The sequence below is a fragment of the Scyliorhinus canicula genome, chromosome 12 (genome assembly GCF_902713615.1).
Source record: "Scyliorhinus canicula chromosome 12, sScyCan1.1, whole genome shotgun sequence".
NCBI lineage: Eukaryota > Metazoa > Chordata > Chondrichthyes > Carcharhiniformes > Scyliorhinidae > Scyliorhinus > Scyliorhinus canicula.
The window spans coordinates 26,063,570-26,080,890 of record NC_052157.1 but is presented as its reverse complement, the minus strand read 5'-3'; the positions used below and the strand labels follow the sequence as shown (position 1 = coordinate 26,080,890).

The 17,321-nt window shown below is 49.7% G+C and overlaps 1 protein-coding gene across 1 annotated transcript in view; it reads left to right on the top strand.

The window, feature by feature from the left end:
* Positions 1-17,321, top strand: part of LOC119975063 (WD repeat-containing protein 72-like) — a 410,282-nt gene that overhangs the window by 110,415 nt on the left and 282,546 nt on the right. The gene's annotated exons all lie outside the window — the stretch shown is intronic.

Here is a 17,321-nt window from a genome sequence, read left to right as displayed (position 1 = left end):
ATGGCGCAGCGATGAAAATCAGGAATGTTGCCTTCCGGTGGTGGCTATGAAGGAGTATGTCGCACATTTGGAGGCTCCTCCTCGGGTTGGACTTTTGGACCATTTCCCCTGTTTTTTTACCGGACTTGATTTGAAAAATTGATGACAAAGGCAATTGTGAACTGAATTCCCACATCGGTGCATGGAGAGAAGGATTAGAAGTGCTCGTAAAGGCAGAAACAGAAAGACAGAGAAGGCTTGGGCTGAAGCTGCAGCAGGAGACAGCACGGCGGAGGGCCGGACCTCTGGCTTGTCGACCCAGCGGTCAACAGAGCAGCTGATGCAAGTTATCTAGGATGGCTTTGCCAAGCAGAAGCAGGACTCCTTGGACCCGATTAAAGAGGCAGTTTCGAGGCTGGAACTTAGGTTGGATGCCCAAGATCGGGTGATCCAGAAGGTAGAGAAGGCTCTGGCTGACCAGGAGGAACATCAAACAGCGGTGGAGTTGGAGGTGGGGATGTTAAGAGACCAACAGAAAAGGCTCCTGGAGAAGGTGGAGGACCTAGAGAACAGGTCCGGCCAGCAGAGCCTGAGGATCGTTGGGCTCCCAGAGAGGCATATATAGCGGCCATGTTAGAGAAGCTGCTCGGGGATGGGGCATTCCCCCGACCCTTGGAGGTGGACAGGGCTCACAGAGCGCTTGTAAGAAAGCCGCGAATCGGAGGCCCCCCCGAGGGTAATGGTGGTGACATTCCACAGATATCTGGATAAGGAGCATGTTTTACAGTGGGCCAAGCAGACACGGAGCTGCAAGTGGGACAATAGTATCCTCCGGATCTATCAAGACCTGAGTGTGGAGCTGGCCAGGAGAAGAGCGGGATTCAATCAGATCAGGTCAACTAATTTCAAGAAAAAGGTGACGTTCGGGCTGTTGTACCCAGCCTGCCTCTGGGTCACATACGAGGAACAACATTTCTATTTCGAGTCGCCAGAGGAAGCGCTGGACTTCGCGAAAAGGAAAGGACTGGTGTCGGACTGAGAACTTTGAACTTGGAATTTGGCGTTTATGTTTTGCAAAGAAAACATTTTTTGTTTCTTGTTTCTTTTTCCGGACATTATTTGTAATGCCTGCTGTATGGATCTGGGACCAGCTGCAGAGCTGAGTGAGGTAAAAGTTTGCATTTGCACTGTTGGGGGATGGAGGTGTGTTTTTTCAGATGCTGGATCTTTTGCTCGACCTTTTCCTTTGTTTGAGTTCAACTAGGTTTTTTTTCATCTCTGTCAGACAATTGTGTTGGGATTGTTTTTCATTTGAATATGTATGTATGGGGGGGAGGGAGTAGGTGGGCGATTGTCTGGTGCCAGGGCGAGGGCCACCAAGCTCGCTGGGCGGTCTAGCTTTTGGAAGTGCAGTGGGGGGTGAACAGATGTTAGGCTTATCAAAGGGGTTGATTTATTTAGTGCTGTTACTAAGGGGGGAGGGGGGAAAAATGTTCTGCTGACGAGCGAGGAACTGTTGCTGAGGGACAGAGAGGAGGTCGGGGGCGGAGGCTGCCTGGGGGTGGGCCGGTGGAGGCGTGGGGCGCGGGCTGCTGACTGGCCCAAGAGAGGGGATGGCTGATCGGCGAGGGGGGGGGTGGATGAGCTCCCCAACTAGACTGATCACCTGGAATGTAAGAGGGCTCAATGGGCCAGTCAAGAGGGCACGTGTGTTCGTGCATCTGAGGGGACTGAAGGCGGACGTGCTAATACTGCAGGAGACACACCTTGGAGTAGCTGATCAGATTAGGTTAAGAAAAGGTTGGGGCGGACATGTTTTCTACTCAGGACGACTCAAAGACCAGAGGGGTCGCGATCCTGATCAACAACCAGCACGGTTGGGCAGCACGGTAGCATTGTGGATAGCACAATCGCTTCACAGCTCCAGGGTCCCAGGTTCGATTCCGGCTAGGGTCACTGTCTGTGCGGAGTCTGCACATCCTCCCCGTGTGTGCGTGGGTTTCCTCCGGGTTCTCCGGTTTCCTCCCACAGTCCAAAGATGTGCAAGTTAGGTGGATTTGACATGATAAATTGCCCTTAGTGTCCAAAATTGCCCTTAGTGTTGGGTGGGGTTACCGGGTTATGGGGATAGGGTGGAGGTGTTAACCTTGGGTAGGGTGCTCTTTCCAGGAGCTGGTGCAGACTCGATGGGCTGAATGGCCTCCTTCTGCACTGTAAATTCTATGATCTATGAACAAGCGAGTGGTGTTTGAGGCGGGTAGAATAGTTTCGGATATGGAGGTCGGTATATTATGGTCAGTGGGAAATTGGAGGGGGTGCAGGTGGTATTAGTAAATGTATACACGCCAAACTGGGACGATGTGGAGTTTATAAAGAGGATGCTGGGGAAGATACCAGACCTGGATTTGCATAACCCCCACCGGGGCCAGAGGAGATGAGGCACTTCCTAGGGGGCTGAATTTCCCGAAGGTGGACGGGGAGCTGGTAGAAGGGCTGGAGGCCCCGATCGGGATCGAAGAGATAGTGGAGGGCTGAAGGCCATGCAGTCGGGTAAAGCCCTTGGGCCGGATGGGTACCCAGCGGAGTTCTATAAAAAGTTCGCTGGGATATTGGGGCCGCTGTTGATGAGGACATTCAATGAGGCAAAGAAGAGAGGGGTGCTTCCCCCGACGATGTCACAGGTCACGATCTCGCTGATTCTGAAGTGGGATAAGAATCCGGAGCTGTCTGAGTCCTACAGGCCGATATCCATATTGAATGTGGACGGCAAACTGCTGGCCAAAATTTTGTCCTCTAGAATTGAAGATTGTGTTCCGGACGTGATTGAGGAAGACCAGACGGGGTTCGTTAAGGGAAAGCAGTTGGTGTCCAGTGTAAGAAGGTTGCTAAATGCGATCATGATGCCCCCAGAAGGTAGGGAGGTTGAGGTAGTGATTGCAATGGACGCAGAGAAGGCCTTTGATCGAGTAGAATGGGAATATTTGTGGGAGGTGCTGGGACGGTTGGATTTGGGCGGGGCTTTATTGACTAGGTCAGGTTACTGTATCAGGCTCCTGTGGCGAACGTACGGACGAATAGGACGACATCGGACTATTTTAGGCTACACCGGGGGACGAGACAGGGATGCCCTCTCTCCCCACTGTTTTTCGAGCTAGCTATAGAGCCGCTGGCAATTGCGCTGAGAGCCTCAAGGGGCTGGAAGGGGCTGGTCCTGGGGGGAGTGGACCACAGAGTCTCACTTTACGCAGACGACCTGCTCCTGTATGTGTCGGACCCAGTGGAGGGATGGAAGAAATCATGAGGATTCTGAGGGAAATTGGCCGGTTTTCGGGATACAAACTAAATATGGGGAAAAGTGAGCTGTTTGTGATCCAGGCAAGGGGACAGGAGCGGCGACTGGGAGAACAGCCGTTTAGAGTGGTAGGGGGAAGTTTTAGGTATCGAGGCATCCAAATGGCACAGGGAATGGGAACGGTTACACAAACTTAATCTGGCCCATCTGGTCGACCAAATGAAGGACAATTTTCGGAGGTGGGACGCGCTTCCGTTGTCACTTGCTGGGAGGGTCAAGACGGTGAAGATGACGGTCCTTCCGCGATTCCTGTTTGTGTTCCAGTGTCTCCCCATCTTTATTCCGCACTCCTTCTTTAAACGGGTTAACAAAGTTATCACGGGCTTTGTATGGGCGGAAAGACCTCGTGAGTAAAAAAGGGGATGATTGAGCGGAGTCGGAGAAAGGGCGGGCTGGCGCTGCCAAACTTCAGTAACTATTATTGGGCGGCGAATATAGCCATGATCAGGAAGTGGGTGGTTGGGGGATAGTCGGCATGGGAGCATATGGAGGCGACCTCATGTAAGGACACCAGTTTGGGGGCGTGATAACGGCGCCTCTGCCATTCCCGCCGGCACGGTACTCCCTCAGCCCCTTGGTGGTGGCAGCCCTGAGAGTCTGGGGGCAATGGAGGAAGGATGTGGGAGCAGAGGGAGCATCGGTCTGGTCCCCAATCTGTAATAACCACCGGTTTGCCACGGTAAAGATGGACGGGGCAAAGATTTCGGAGATGGCAGAAGGCAGGAATTGAGATGATGGGGGATATGTTTATAGAAGGGAGCTTTCCTAGCTTGAAGGAGCTGGAGGAGAAATTCGGATTGGCGTGGGGAAAAGAATTTAGGTACCTGCAGGTGCGGGACTTCCTACATAGACAGGCCTCGACCTTCCTGCTCCTACTACCAAAGGGGATTCAGGATAGGGTAGTTTCCAGAGTGAGGGTGGGAGAAGGGAAGGTCTCCGACATCCATAATTAGCTCATGGGGTTAGAGGACACGCAGACTGAGGAGCTGAAGCGCAAATGGGAGGAAGAGTTAGGAGGAGAGATAGAGGATGGTCTCTGGGCAGATGCGTTGAGTAAAATCAACACGTCCACAACATGTGCCAGGCTCAGCCTGACACAGTTGTAGGTCGTTCACCGGGTTCACATGACAGTGGCCCAGATGAGCAGGTTCTTTGGTCGGGGGGGGGGGGGGGGGGGGGGGGGGGGCGCGCAAACCATGTCCACATGTTCTGGACATGCCCAAAGCTCAGGGGATTCTGGCAGGGGTTTGCAGACGTCATGTCCACGGTGTTAAAAACAAGGGTGGCACTGAGTCCAGAGATGGCGATTTTCAGGGTGTCGGAAGATCCGGGAATCCAGGAGGAGAAAGAGGCAGACGTTTTGGCCTTTGCTTTCCTGGTAGCCCGGAAACGGATACTATTAGCTTGGAGGGACTCAAAGCCCCCAAAGTCAGAGACCTAGCTATCTGACATGGCTAGTTTTCTCTGTCTGGAGAAAATCACGTTCGCCTTGAGGGGGTCAATGTTAGGGTTTGCCCGGAGGTGGCAACCGTTTGTCGACTTCTTTGCAGAAAATTAATCGTCAGCAGAACGGAGGTGGGGGGGGGGGGGGTGGGTTAGTTTAGTTTAGAGTAGGGGGTTAATAAAAGTGGGACCTGTAAGGGAGGTAGCAAGCTTTTTTTGCACTATGTTTATCGACTTATGTATATTTATTTTGTCGTTGTTGTAAAACCAAAAAATATCTCAATAAAATGTTTATTAAAAAAAAAATCAGGAATGTTGGAGAGAACAGAGAGTTGGAACAGCGCCGTGATTTGGGAGGAGTTGGAGGAGGTTACAGAGATGGGAAGTGTCATGGCCAAGGATGGATTTAATAAGACAAGGGGCAGCAGGGTAGCATGGTGGTTAGCATAAATGCTTCACAGCTCCAGGGTCCCAGGTTCGATTCCCGGCTGGGTCACTGTCTGTGTGGAGTCTGCACGTCCTCCCCCTGTGTGCGTGGGTTTCCACCGGGTGCTCCGGTTTCCTCCCACAGTCCAAAGATGTGCGGGTTAGGTGGATTGGCCATGATAAATTGCCCGTAGTGTCCTAATAAAAGTAAGGTTAAGGGGGGGTTGTTGGGTTACGGGTATAGGGTGGATACGTGGGTTTGAGTAGGGTGATCATGGCTCGGCACAACATTGAGGGCCGAAGGGCCTGTTCTGTGCTGTACTGTTCTATGTTCTATGTTCTAATTTTATAGTTCAGGTGTTTGGAATTCACTGCTATTTGTGATCTATGATGTGATCACCAATATTCTTGTGTCGGTCTGCTGCAGTCTGCTTCACATTTGGAGGCTCATTTTTCACATGATCGTTGCACAGGATGCAAGTCAGGGGACATAGTGGCAGGCATGTGAATTGACACGGAACTGAGCCATGCCTAAATGCTGGAGTTCCGATCTGAAATCTGGGGCGAAATTCTCCGACCCCCCGCAGGGTCGGAGAATCGCCCGGGGCCTGCGTAAATCCCGCCCCCGCTGTGCCCGGAATTCTCTGCCACCCGGGAATTGGCGGGGGCGGGAATCGCGTTGCGCCGATCGGCGTGCCCCCTGCGGCGATTCTCCGGCCCGTGATGGGCCGAAGCCCCGCCGCTGAGAGGCCAAGACTGCTGATGTAGTTTCAACCACCTCTGGATTGGCGGCGCGAGCGGGCCCCCGGGTTCCTGGGGGGGGGGGGGGGGCGTGGGGCGATCGGATCCCGGGGGGTGCCCCACGGTGGCCTGGCCCGCAATCGGGGTCCACCGATCGGCGGGTGGGCCAGTGCAGTGGGGGCACTCTTTTTCTTCCGCCACCGCCACGGCCTCTACCATGGCGGAGGCGGAAGCGTACCCCCCTACCGAGCATGCGCCGGTGGTGAGTGCATGTCAGGGCACATAGTGGCAGGCATGTGAATTGACACGGAACTGAGCCATGCCTAAATGCTGGAGTTCCGATCTGAAATCTGGGGCGAAATTCTCCGACCCCCCGCAGGGTCGGAGAATCGCCCGGGGCCTGCGTAAATCCCGCCCCCGCTGTGGCTGGAATTCTCCGCCACCCAGGAATTGGTGGGGGCGGGAATCGTGCTGCGCCGATTGGCGTGCCCCCTGCAGCGATTCTCCGGCCCGCAAATGGGCCGAGAGAATCGGCGCAAGCGCGAACCGGTGAAGGCCTTTCGGCCAGCCCCGACGCTGGGCGGCGGGTGTCAAAGGCCGTTGGCGCCGGTTTTGAGAATTCCGGACCTTTGGGGAGGCCCGATGCCAGAGTGGTTGGCACCACTCCGCTACGCCGGGACCCCCGAGCCGCCGGGTAGGGGAGAATCCCGGCCCTGTTCTCCCAAATATCTTGACAATTTAGATAAATTCAGCCGTCAAGCTTTTAAATTTCAGGGATATACTAGGAGGGTTTCCAAAAAAGAGTCATATTGGACTTGAAATGTTAACTCTGATTCTCCCTCCACAGATGCTGCCTGACCTGCTGAGTTTTCCCAGCATTTTCCATTTTTATTTCCGATATCCAGCATCCACAGGATTTTGCTTTTATCCAGGCTTGTGTCATCTCTCCGTGTAATTTAACCCTTTCGATCAGCTATAATTCTGGTAAATCTATCCTGCTCTCCTGCCAAGACCACGGAGTGCTCATCAACAAGGGACCACACCCCTACCCTCAGTCGAGTGCTGGCAATCCAGGGCTCTGACGTGCAGGAGACCCTTGTTAATCCCATTAAATCCCTGAGCACTATGAAAACTCAGTGGGAATTGGCATCAAATTACTGATCAATGACCATAAGTGACATGCCCACTGCCAATGGGTGGGTTTCCAACAACGGGATCTTTCAACCCCCTTCCACTAAAATTATGGGGCAGTTTTCCCACACTGAGAATCAGACGTGGTTACTCATACTTGATCCTCCCACATGCCCCCGCACCACCACCCACCGCCCGCATCATCATGCCTGTTCCAAGGGGCTCCATTAGATTTCGCTCCAATGTACCATTCAGTAATTGTTGAATGAACGTTGTAGAGTGTGCCAGGACCTTTTGTTTAAAAGCCTAATTTCTCACCATCCCCATCCCTTTTCTAAGTAATGGAAAATTTCTGTCAGATTAATGAGAAGAGGGGATTCTTAGCACCTAGGGGAGCGGCAGCTGTCCGTGGCACAGGAGTTTGAAAATGTGGGGAAATCAAATAAACTGTGACACCACAAGAAGACTGAGGTGATTGGCTTATTGGCTTAAGGTAATTGTAGCTGTTCCTTCTTTCTCCAAAAAGTTAATCCAAACAGTTGGGAAATTGAAAAAAGATTTTTATTAAAAAGCAGGGTAAAGTGAAACATGAAGGGGATGATTCTCCAATATGGAGCCCGAGTGTTCGCACCATCGTGAACGCCGTCGCGTTTCACGAACCGGGCCCGGTGCACCCGATTTTGTCCCTCACAGAGGGGCAGCATGGCGCTGGAGAGGTTCATGCCGCTCCAGCCTCCCTTCCCAGCGCCAAATGGGCACCGCGCCAACCCGCACATCTGCAGTTGGGCCACGCATCCTGTGCATGCGCGGGGGACTTCTTTGGCGCGCCGGCCCCGACTCAAGATGGCGTCGGTTTTCAGGGGCCGGCCGCGCCAGTAAGTAGGCCCAGGGGGGGGGGGGGGGGGGGGGGGGAGACCGGCCCGCCGATTGGTGGGCCTCGATCACGGGCCAGACCCCATCGGAGGCCCCTCGCGGTGAAGGAGCCCCCTTCCCCCCAACCGTTCATGCAGAGTTCCCGCCGGCAACGGCCAGGGGTGAACGGCGCCGGCGGGACTCTGTCGTGTCAGCACGGCCGCTCGGCCCATTGGGGCCGGAGAATCTGCGGCCCCGCCGATTCCAGCGGCCCGCAGTCGGCGCCACGCCAAACGCACCAGCGCAAATGGTGCCGATTCTCCGCACCTCCGATTCTCCGCTGGCGTCGGGGCAACGTGGCGCGATTGCAGCGATTCTCTGGCCCGGCGCAGGGCTCGGAGAATCTCCCCCCTAAATTTTCTTACGTTTAAGTGACGTCAATAGTAGGGAAGTGAGCAGCTGGTGAGTTTTTCACTAATTTTTAAGTAGTAAGGTTTATTCGTAGTAGCAAAGTTCACGTGCTATTATCTAATCGATAGAGTCAATGGCAAAGCAGCTTGGCTCTCTCAAATGGACATCCTGTACTCTGTGGGAATTCCAGGATGCATCCTGTGTCCTGGATAATCGTATATCCAGTAAGGATTGTCACTTGAAGCAGCTCAAGCTCCAGATTTCAACCAGTCCATGAGATTGGGAGCTTCCTGGATAGTACGATTTTGGATATTGTTACTCTACAGTTGAAGAGTATGGAGGCAGGTAATAGTTCAAGAATCCCCCAAGTCATCTGACTGTCCAAGCAACATTCCATTCTGAATACAAAAGTGACAGTTCATTAGGCCATAAGACACAGGAGCAGAATTAGGCCACTCGGCCCATTGAGTCTGTTCCGCCATTCAATCATGGCTGATATTGTCACATCCACATTCTCCTGCCTTCTCCCCGTAACCCCTGATCCCCTTATTAACCAAAAACTTATCTATCTCTGTCATAAAGACACTCAGTGATTTGGCCTCTACAGCCTTCTGCAGCAAAGAGTTCCACAGATTCATCACCCTCTGGCAGAAGGAATTCCTCCTCAACTCTGTTTTAAAGGATCGTCCCTTTAGTCTGAGATGGTGTCCTCTGCTTCTAGTTTTTCCTACAAGTGGAAACATCCTCTCCACGACCACTCTATCCAGGTCTCCCAGGATCCTGTAAGTTTCAATAAGATCCCCCCTCATCCTTCTAAACTCCAACGAGTACAGACCCAGAGTCCTCAACCATTCCTCATACGACAAGTTGTTCATTCCAAGGATCATTCTTGTGAACCTCCTCTGGACCCTTTCCAAGGCCAGCACTTCCTTAGGGATGTGTAGCTAGAGTCAAGTCCATAGTACCATGGTTGGCTCAACTGTACAGCAAGGTGCTTGAAGAAGACTGCAAGAGAAAGAGTTATAGGAGATTCAATAGTAGAGGAACAGGTGGACCTTTCTGCAGCTGCATGCATAATTCAGCTGATATATTTTCTCCCTGGTGCCAGGGTCAAGGATGTAACTGAATGTCTGCAGAGCACCTTGAGGGGGCAGGTGAGCAGCCAGTACACATGGTCCACATAGCTATCTAATGACATAAGAAGATGTTGGGGAGCGGTCCTGCAGTCTGAATTTAGAGAACTAGGTCGGAAATTGGCAAGCAGTTCCTCAAAAGTAGTCATCTCTGGATTAACCCCAGTACCGTGTGCAAATGAGTATAGAAATAGGAGGGTAAAGCAGACTAATGCATGGCTTGTATGATGGTGCAGGAGGGAAAGCTTAGATTCCTTTAGCATTGGAACCAGCACTCGAGATTCGGGACCTGTGCAGACTGGGTGGGTTGCACCTAAACAGACCTGGGACCAATTCCCTTGAAGGACAATTTTCTAGTGCTATTGTGAGAATTTAAACTAACTTGCGATGGGTGTGGGAACCAAGAAGTAATATTAGAGAGGAAGGTGCACCGAACACGAGGAGAGACAGGTAGCACTAGAGTAGGAAATAGGTAGGTTATTAGATAGGTTCAGAGTAGAGGGGAAAGTGCTAAAGTGGCAGGAAACTGTTATGAACAGAGGAGGAACGGAAAACAGAAACTCCTTAATTTTCTCTGTAAGCAAAGGTGGTTTAACTGTTTTACACGGCTATAATGTGTTTCTCCAAACCCTCTGTGAGGTAAATTTTTAAAAAGATTTGCAGGAAACTTTCCTCAGGGTTAAATCAGAAATAACGTTTATTCACACATTCAAACCCTGGAAATGGTTGCAACTTGACACACACAAACAGACAATAATAAAATAGGAAAGAAGAGTATTTACAACTCTGAATAACTTAGAAGAAAAAGCATCACAGATGTGATATCAGTTCATATGATTGCCAGAGTCCTGAGGCGCTACAATCCACTGAGCTGAAGCAGGATTTCACAGAATGTCTTTAGAAATTGATGGTGATGCAACAAACTGAGGTTGATATCCAGCAGCTTGGTATGCTCGGCAGGCAATGGCAGGATTCTTCCAGAGAAACAGGGTTCAAGGAGGCTTAAACTTGGTGGTCAGCTGGAAGTCCTATTTGATGATAGCAGATTTGAGTTTAAACAGCAGACTAAATCTTGAGGCTGAAAATGTAGGATAAAAACTTTCCAAAGGCCAGAAACTTAGGTCATGTGATGTTTTCCAATAATGAGTCAGTTGCAGGCTAATGAGCAGTTGCTATGCCTCTGGCCAAAGTCCATTATTCACCTTTGGAGATAAATGGTGGCTCCGAGCACCTTTGAAGGTTTAGAAAGTTCCCATGGATCCTCCTTTGCTATAGGGCCAGGCTGGGGACTCGGATTATCTGCCGATTCCTGGTTCTGTTGATTGTAATGTGTCCTCACATTGAAAAGTTGTAAGACTCCACAAGGATGAGGGTTGAGCTTTGGCCTGTAGCTGTTGTTGGCAATTTCCAGAAACTGTAGCCAATTTGTGAATCACGTGATCTGTAGCAGCCATCTTTTTGTTCAGCAAAGGAGACTTTTTAAACAAGCAAAAAGGTCAATTTAACAGTTTACGATGCCTTTCATACCGTAGGGACATGAGAAACGGGAGAGTGGCTAATGGATATTTTGCTGACTGGATGAAGATTTTGTACAGTGGTGCCAGTGTTAGGTTCTCACTCTTCCTGATATACACAAATGACCTAGTCCTTGGTGTACAGGTTGCAGTTTCAAAATTTGTGAACAATGCTTGGAAGTATTGTGAACCCTGAGGAAAGTAGTGTAGATCTCAAAAGAACTTAGGTTGGTGGAATGGGCAGACAAATAACAAATGAGGTTTAGTGTGTGCGTAATGAGGTGCAGAGATGTGTGAAGCAATCCATTTTGTAGAAGGAATGGCAGATATAATCTAAAAGAACGGCCACAATTCTAAAGGGGATGCAGGAGGAGAGGGACCAAGTATATATGCACAAATCAGTGAAGGTGGCAAGGCAGATTGAGAAAGCAGTCAATAAAGCACACAGCACCAACGCTTTAATAATAGGGACATTAAGTTCGAAAGCTAGGGGGTGAAATTCTCTGATAATGGGGATAAGTCCCCACGCCGCGAGAAAATGGGTGCGAAATGGCCATCGGGATGTTCTATTTTGCCGACAGCCCGGAGGTTTCAGCCATTTGACCTCCTTTCCTGGAGAAAGTGCAGAGTGATCAGTTCTGGGTGCCACAATTTAGGTAGGACGTGAAGGCATTAGAGAGAGCGAAGAAAATATCCACGTTGCTGGAGGAGGTGCTGACGACAGGGGTCCTGGAGAAGGGGGCAGTGACAGCGGTGTATGGAGCTATTATGGAAGAGGATGAGGCATCACTGGAAGGGGTCAAAGCAAAGTGGTAGGAAGAGTTGGGAGAGGTTATAGAGGAGGGGTTCTGGTGTGAGGTGCTTCGGAGAGTAAATGCCTCCACCTCATGTGCGAGGTTGGGGCTGATACAGCTGAAGGTGGTATACAGAGCACACCTCACGGGGGCAAGGATGAGCCGATTCTTTATTCTTTGATGGAGTAGATGATGTGTGTGAGCGGTGGGGGGGTGGGGGGGGGGGGGGGGGGGGGGGGGGGGCGTTAATCATGTTCATATGTTTTGGTCCTGTCCCAAGCTAGAGGAGTACTGGAAAGAGGTTTTTAGGATAATTTCCAAGGTGGTGCACGTGAAACTGGACCCGCGTCCCTGGGAGGCCATACTCGGGGTGTCGGACCAGCCAGGGTTGGAAACGGGGGCGGAGGCAGATATCGTAGCCTTCACCTCATTGATCGCCCGAAGGCGGATCCTGTTGGGATGGAGAGCAGCCTCTCCACCCTGTGCCCTGGCGTGGCGGGGGGACCTGTTAGAATACTTGACTCTTGGGAAGGTTAAGTTTGAACTGAGGAGAAGGATGGAGGGGTTCTACAATTCATAGGCATTATTTATTATGCACTTTCAAGAACTGGATAACATCGAACATTAGTTGGGGGGGTTGGGTGGGAGGGTTGGGGGGAGGGGGCTGTGGGTATTAAGGGTGACTATGGGTAATCCCTGATTCTTTTTTGTCATTTGTTTGTGTGAACATGCGGGCTAAGGTTTGGGGTTTGGTGGGAGGATGGGATAGTTGTTATTGATATGGGGATTGACATATTTGTTACTGATTATTGTTTATTGTTGGTGGGTATAAATTTGGGAGAAAATGTGAAAAAGGAGAATAACAATATTTAAAAAAAAAAAAGAAATGTAAGAAAAGATAGGCTCACGCGAGGAGGAGAGGATTAGGGAGGGAAGTACAAAAGAGAATGAGAGTAAGTCAGGGACATCTAAAAAAAAATGAAATTTACATTTTACCTTCATAGGTACTAACTCCCTCAGCCTGACCACCAGCTTTCCAGCTGGCTTCCATAGCAACTGACTATCTTCACAACTGATTGTGTGGATTTGTTGGTAAGGGAGGATTTGCTAAAAGGTACGATGGTTGTTACTGTAACCAGCTGGAAATTTCCTTCATTCTCTTAATTCGAGAGCGACAGATTTATCGTTCCTTTTGTACAAAAATGGAATTCCACAGATTAAAATGAAACCAAGACGATCGCCCAGATCTACTGTTTCCCAGATGATCAAACCCAAGAGGTACCCCAGAAGATAGCCTGGGGAACTCCTCGGAGGTCCCAGGCAAAGACTGCATGGGAATTGCCTGCAAAGTTTTAACTTCTGTTGGGCAATTACCCTTCGTATGGGACCCTCCAAAACTCTGATTTTAAAGTTGGAGATTTCAGATGGTTCCAACTCTCTTCGCAGAATAGCTACCCAGGAAAGGAGTAAACCCATAGTCCCACCCCCGGACTATGCCTCCCCAGACCATCTGACAGTTCCCACTCCCAACTATCTCCCACATCTTTGACCCCATCACCCTTCAACCTGACCAAAACACGCCCGGACCAACCCTTCTCCCTGACCCACTTACCTTACACACTTACCTCCTTCCCCAGCTTGTCAAAGTGGCCAGGACTTTTTAACCTACTGGCATATGGCAGCTAATGTTGCACATTTTCCACCAGACCCAGGTTGGAAATCCAGGCGAGAAATGTGCAGCTCCGAAATAAGGAGCGGAGTTGCAAACCGACTGTGATTGCCACGTCACGGACAATTCAACTCGATGTATCAGACTATTTTCCCATGTTATAATTCCTATATAACTCATATAATTCCAACATGGACTGTTTGGACCGAATTACTTGTTTCTGTATTCTTTGTCATTCTACATAGAATGCAACGGTTGTTGGATAAAAAGAAAGGCTGGCATTGATGAAGCACCATTCATGACCACAGGACATTTCGAAACAGCTTTTCAGCCAATGAAATACGATTGAAATGTAGTCAGTACAGTATTGGGATGTTTCAATTTGCACACAGCAAACTCCCACAAACATCAATGTGTCGATGGACAGATAATCCATTTTGGTGATATTGATAAATATGAGTCACCAGGGCCAAATACTGCGTTTTTAGAGTCCTTGTCACAGAGTCATACCGTGCGGAGGAGGCCCTTCAGCCCATCGAGTCTGCCCGACAATACTACACAAAATCCCATTTTGCAGCACTCATCCACGTATTTGTCCCGCCTCAACTACCCACCCAGGCAGTGCATTCCAGACTCCTGCCACCGTCATCTGGGTGAAAAAAAATCTCCTCAAATCCCCTCTAAACATCTGCCCCTCAGCTATGCATCCTCATTATTGACTCTTCAACTAAGGAGAACAGCTGCTGTCCCTCCACCCTATCCACATCCCTTATAATCATGTACACTTCAATCGGGTCCCCCCCCCCCCCCCCCCCCTCTCAGCCTTCTCTGCTCCAAAGAAAACAAACCAAGCCTATCCAGCCTGTCTTCAGAATTTTCTTTGAGATAGCGCCATGGGATCTTTTACATCCACCTGAGGGAACAGACGGAAGCTTCGCTTTGATATCTCATCGGGATATATGCTCTCAAGCAGCACCATGGGATACCTTGCGGTTTAAATAAAATATAAGGCCATTTGTATGTGATTAGCTTTCCTGTTTAGGTGCTGTTTTGAGTTAAGGGCTTACTGATTCAAATGTTTGATACCAAATTGTTTGCAGGGGTAACAAAGTGAATTCCCATTTTTCTTCGATAATATAATTTGCTCCAGCTCTCAATTCTCCCAAGGATTTCTCTCTTTCTACAAACAAAAAAAATCAATCTCATTTTTACGTTGAAAGAATGCCGCAGTCTGAATTTGGCCGGTTCTCGCAGGTCCCTGACAGGTTCAAGTGTGGGGTTAGAAAATTGCATTGCTCTTGTGACACCAAATGTCATGGAAACTAACTCGGGCTTGCAGTTCAATGCAAGTGTGCAGCTGCCGCCGCTCCCTTGTGTGAGCGCATGTCCAGAATATGTCACGCCTCATGCCTCACTTCTGTTCAGTCTTCCGAGCAAGGGTTTTGTTTTGTATGGGTTAAAAATGATAAGCTGTTACTACTCCCACTTTTCTTTTGTTATACAGGTTGATTACTTGCTAAGTGTTTATCACTGCTGCTACTTCACTGGGGCCATTGTTGGCCTTTCTGTGCTGCTTATCTGGAGAAGGCCAGCAGACTCTAATCTATCTGGCTTGCTTTATCTGACCACACATCTCTCTGTTCCGTCTCTCTCTATCCCCCTCCACTTACTTAAATGCTCACTGTCTTCTTGTCAATCACACATAGTTGATCTATCATTCTCTCAGTCTCGCACGTTCATTTTTTTGTTGCTTGGACAGTAGAGAGTCGAGATTACAAATGCTGGCCAAATATCTAAACCTCTCTGTGTTAGAAGTGAAGTAAATGAGCACGATGTGCGAACAAAAAAAAACTCGCAAAATTGCTGTTCACTTTTGTCCCTCCGGCTTCTGCTAATAGCAGTCCACCACGATGCACAGGTTGCATTGACACTGTCAAGTTCTTGTTAATGAACATTTAGTGGATTTTTACTTAGCTATAACCTCATCCACAGAGTATTAGGTCTCCTAAATTATAGACAGTTAACAAAGCAGAATTTGTTGTTAAGGATTTACAATACTGCTCAAGTCAGCTTGTATTGCAGCCTGGAAGGTACCTGCTTCATTTTCTCATGCTGGTTCGATGAGCCATGACAGCACGAGTCATTGTCCACCTCCATCAGGCAGGTGAAACTCTTCGGGTCACTGTTTAGCTGAGAATGCTTGGTGGGGTTAGGGGGAGAGGGTGGACGCGTGGGCCTAGGTAGGGTGCTCTTTCAATGGGTCAGTGCAGTCCCGATGGGCCGAATGGCCTCCGCCTGTACTTAGCGATTCTATGATGCTCCTGACTGCATCTTTTTGCCACCGCAATCAGTGCAGGTGGATTGACAGCCACCTTCGTTGCCCAACGTTACCAATTTCAAATTAAACCTCTGACGCAGATCCTTCAAGGTGCAGCCAAGCTGAGGAAACATTTCCCTCACCACCCCTACCCTGCACCGCCCTCTCCATATGAGTGGCTGCTGTCTATTACTGACTGCTGTTTATTACTGACTTGTCCTTCTGTCTGAAGGGAAAATCGCAACATTCTGCGACATCTCCAATTATTCACAGGGCCATGTCAGTGAAGTTTTTTTTGCACAATCTTCCTTTTCACTTCCTGCATGCTTAAGTTTGCACAGTTTAACTTCCAATGTATTATGTCCGCCTATTGTCCAGAGTAGGAATTTACCTCCGTTTGGATGGAGGCCGAGGTACAGGCAATCCGGCAGGCTGCAGGTTTCTGCACGTGTGTGAATCGGAAACTGGCTGCGTGTACACAGTTGAGCTTTGTAAGATCTTTGGGCCGGGGTCAAGTGGGGAAAGAAATGGCGTAAAAACCTGCAACAGGACTCAGACGTTGGCCGCCATAACAAAAGGGGTCTCGGGAAGAAGAGGGGATGAGCAGAGTTTCCAAAGAAGTGGAGGGAACCCTGAGAAATATCCCAGGGAGAGGGGACCGGGAGGGAACCCGGACAGTGAGAGATCAAGAGTGAGAACCAAGGAAGGAATCACCAGGGGAGGAAGAGACGGCCAGGGAGCAAAAGCACTGGGGAGAAGGAGCAAAAAAGCAGCAGCAAATGAGCCGTGGTTGACAGGCTGCAAGTGGTGAGGGCTTCACTAGAGAGCTGTAAAAACAGTCGAAGGTCATTGACTCTGTGATGTGAGAGGTTGGGGCAAAGGCAGTCCTCTTGTGCAGTGGGGCTGTGCTTGGAGTGGCTGTAGAACTGAGGTTGTGCCTGTGAGTTGGTATTGGAGTGCTGACTCAGGAATCCAGGGAAAAGTAGTCTTGTCAGACGAGATTATAACACCATTTTGTATCTGTTTTGATGGTAAAGTTTCCCAGGGTATTAGATCCATAGTACTACTTTAAAAGGTGCAAGGGATTCTCCGTTGTCCAGGTAGCATCTCCTTCATGCATTAGGACTGAGAACAGGTCAATTGGCAATGGAATATTGTGACAAAGGATGGTTGCTCTGGCTGTGCACATAACGATTGTCACTACACTCCAAGAGGCAATTCACTTTATGATGACTTAATAGAGGGCTACAAAAGTCAAACTCTCTGTTTCTTGATGTTGTCTAGGAGGTGCCAATAGCAAATTAAAATAATCAAATGTGGTATTTATTGGTATCAGCAGTCCAATGTAGAAGCTTGTCTTTTGTTTCAGATCCTGTTCCAGGAGATAACGTGGATCATTGCCTCCTGAAACATTGTTGTATTGAGTTCATGGTCCTCTTCCTTGGCAGTTCCTCAAGGTCAAGGATGATTTTCTTCCACTCGGTGAGATGGGGGTGTGGGGCGCGGTGGGCGTGGGTTCTGTGGTGGCTGAATGACCAATACTGGAGCCGCAGGCTCTG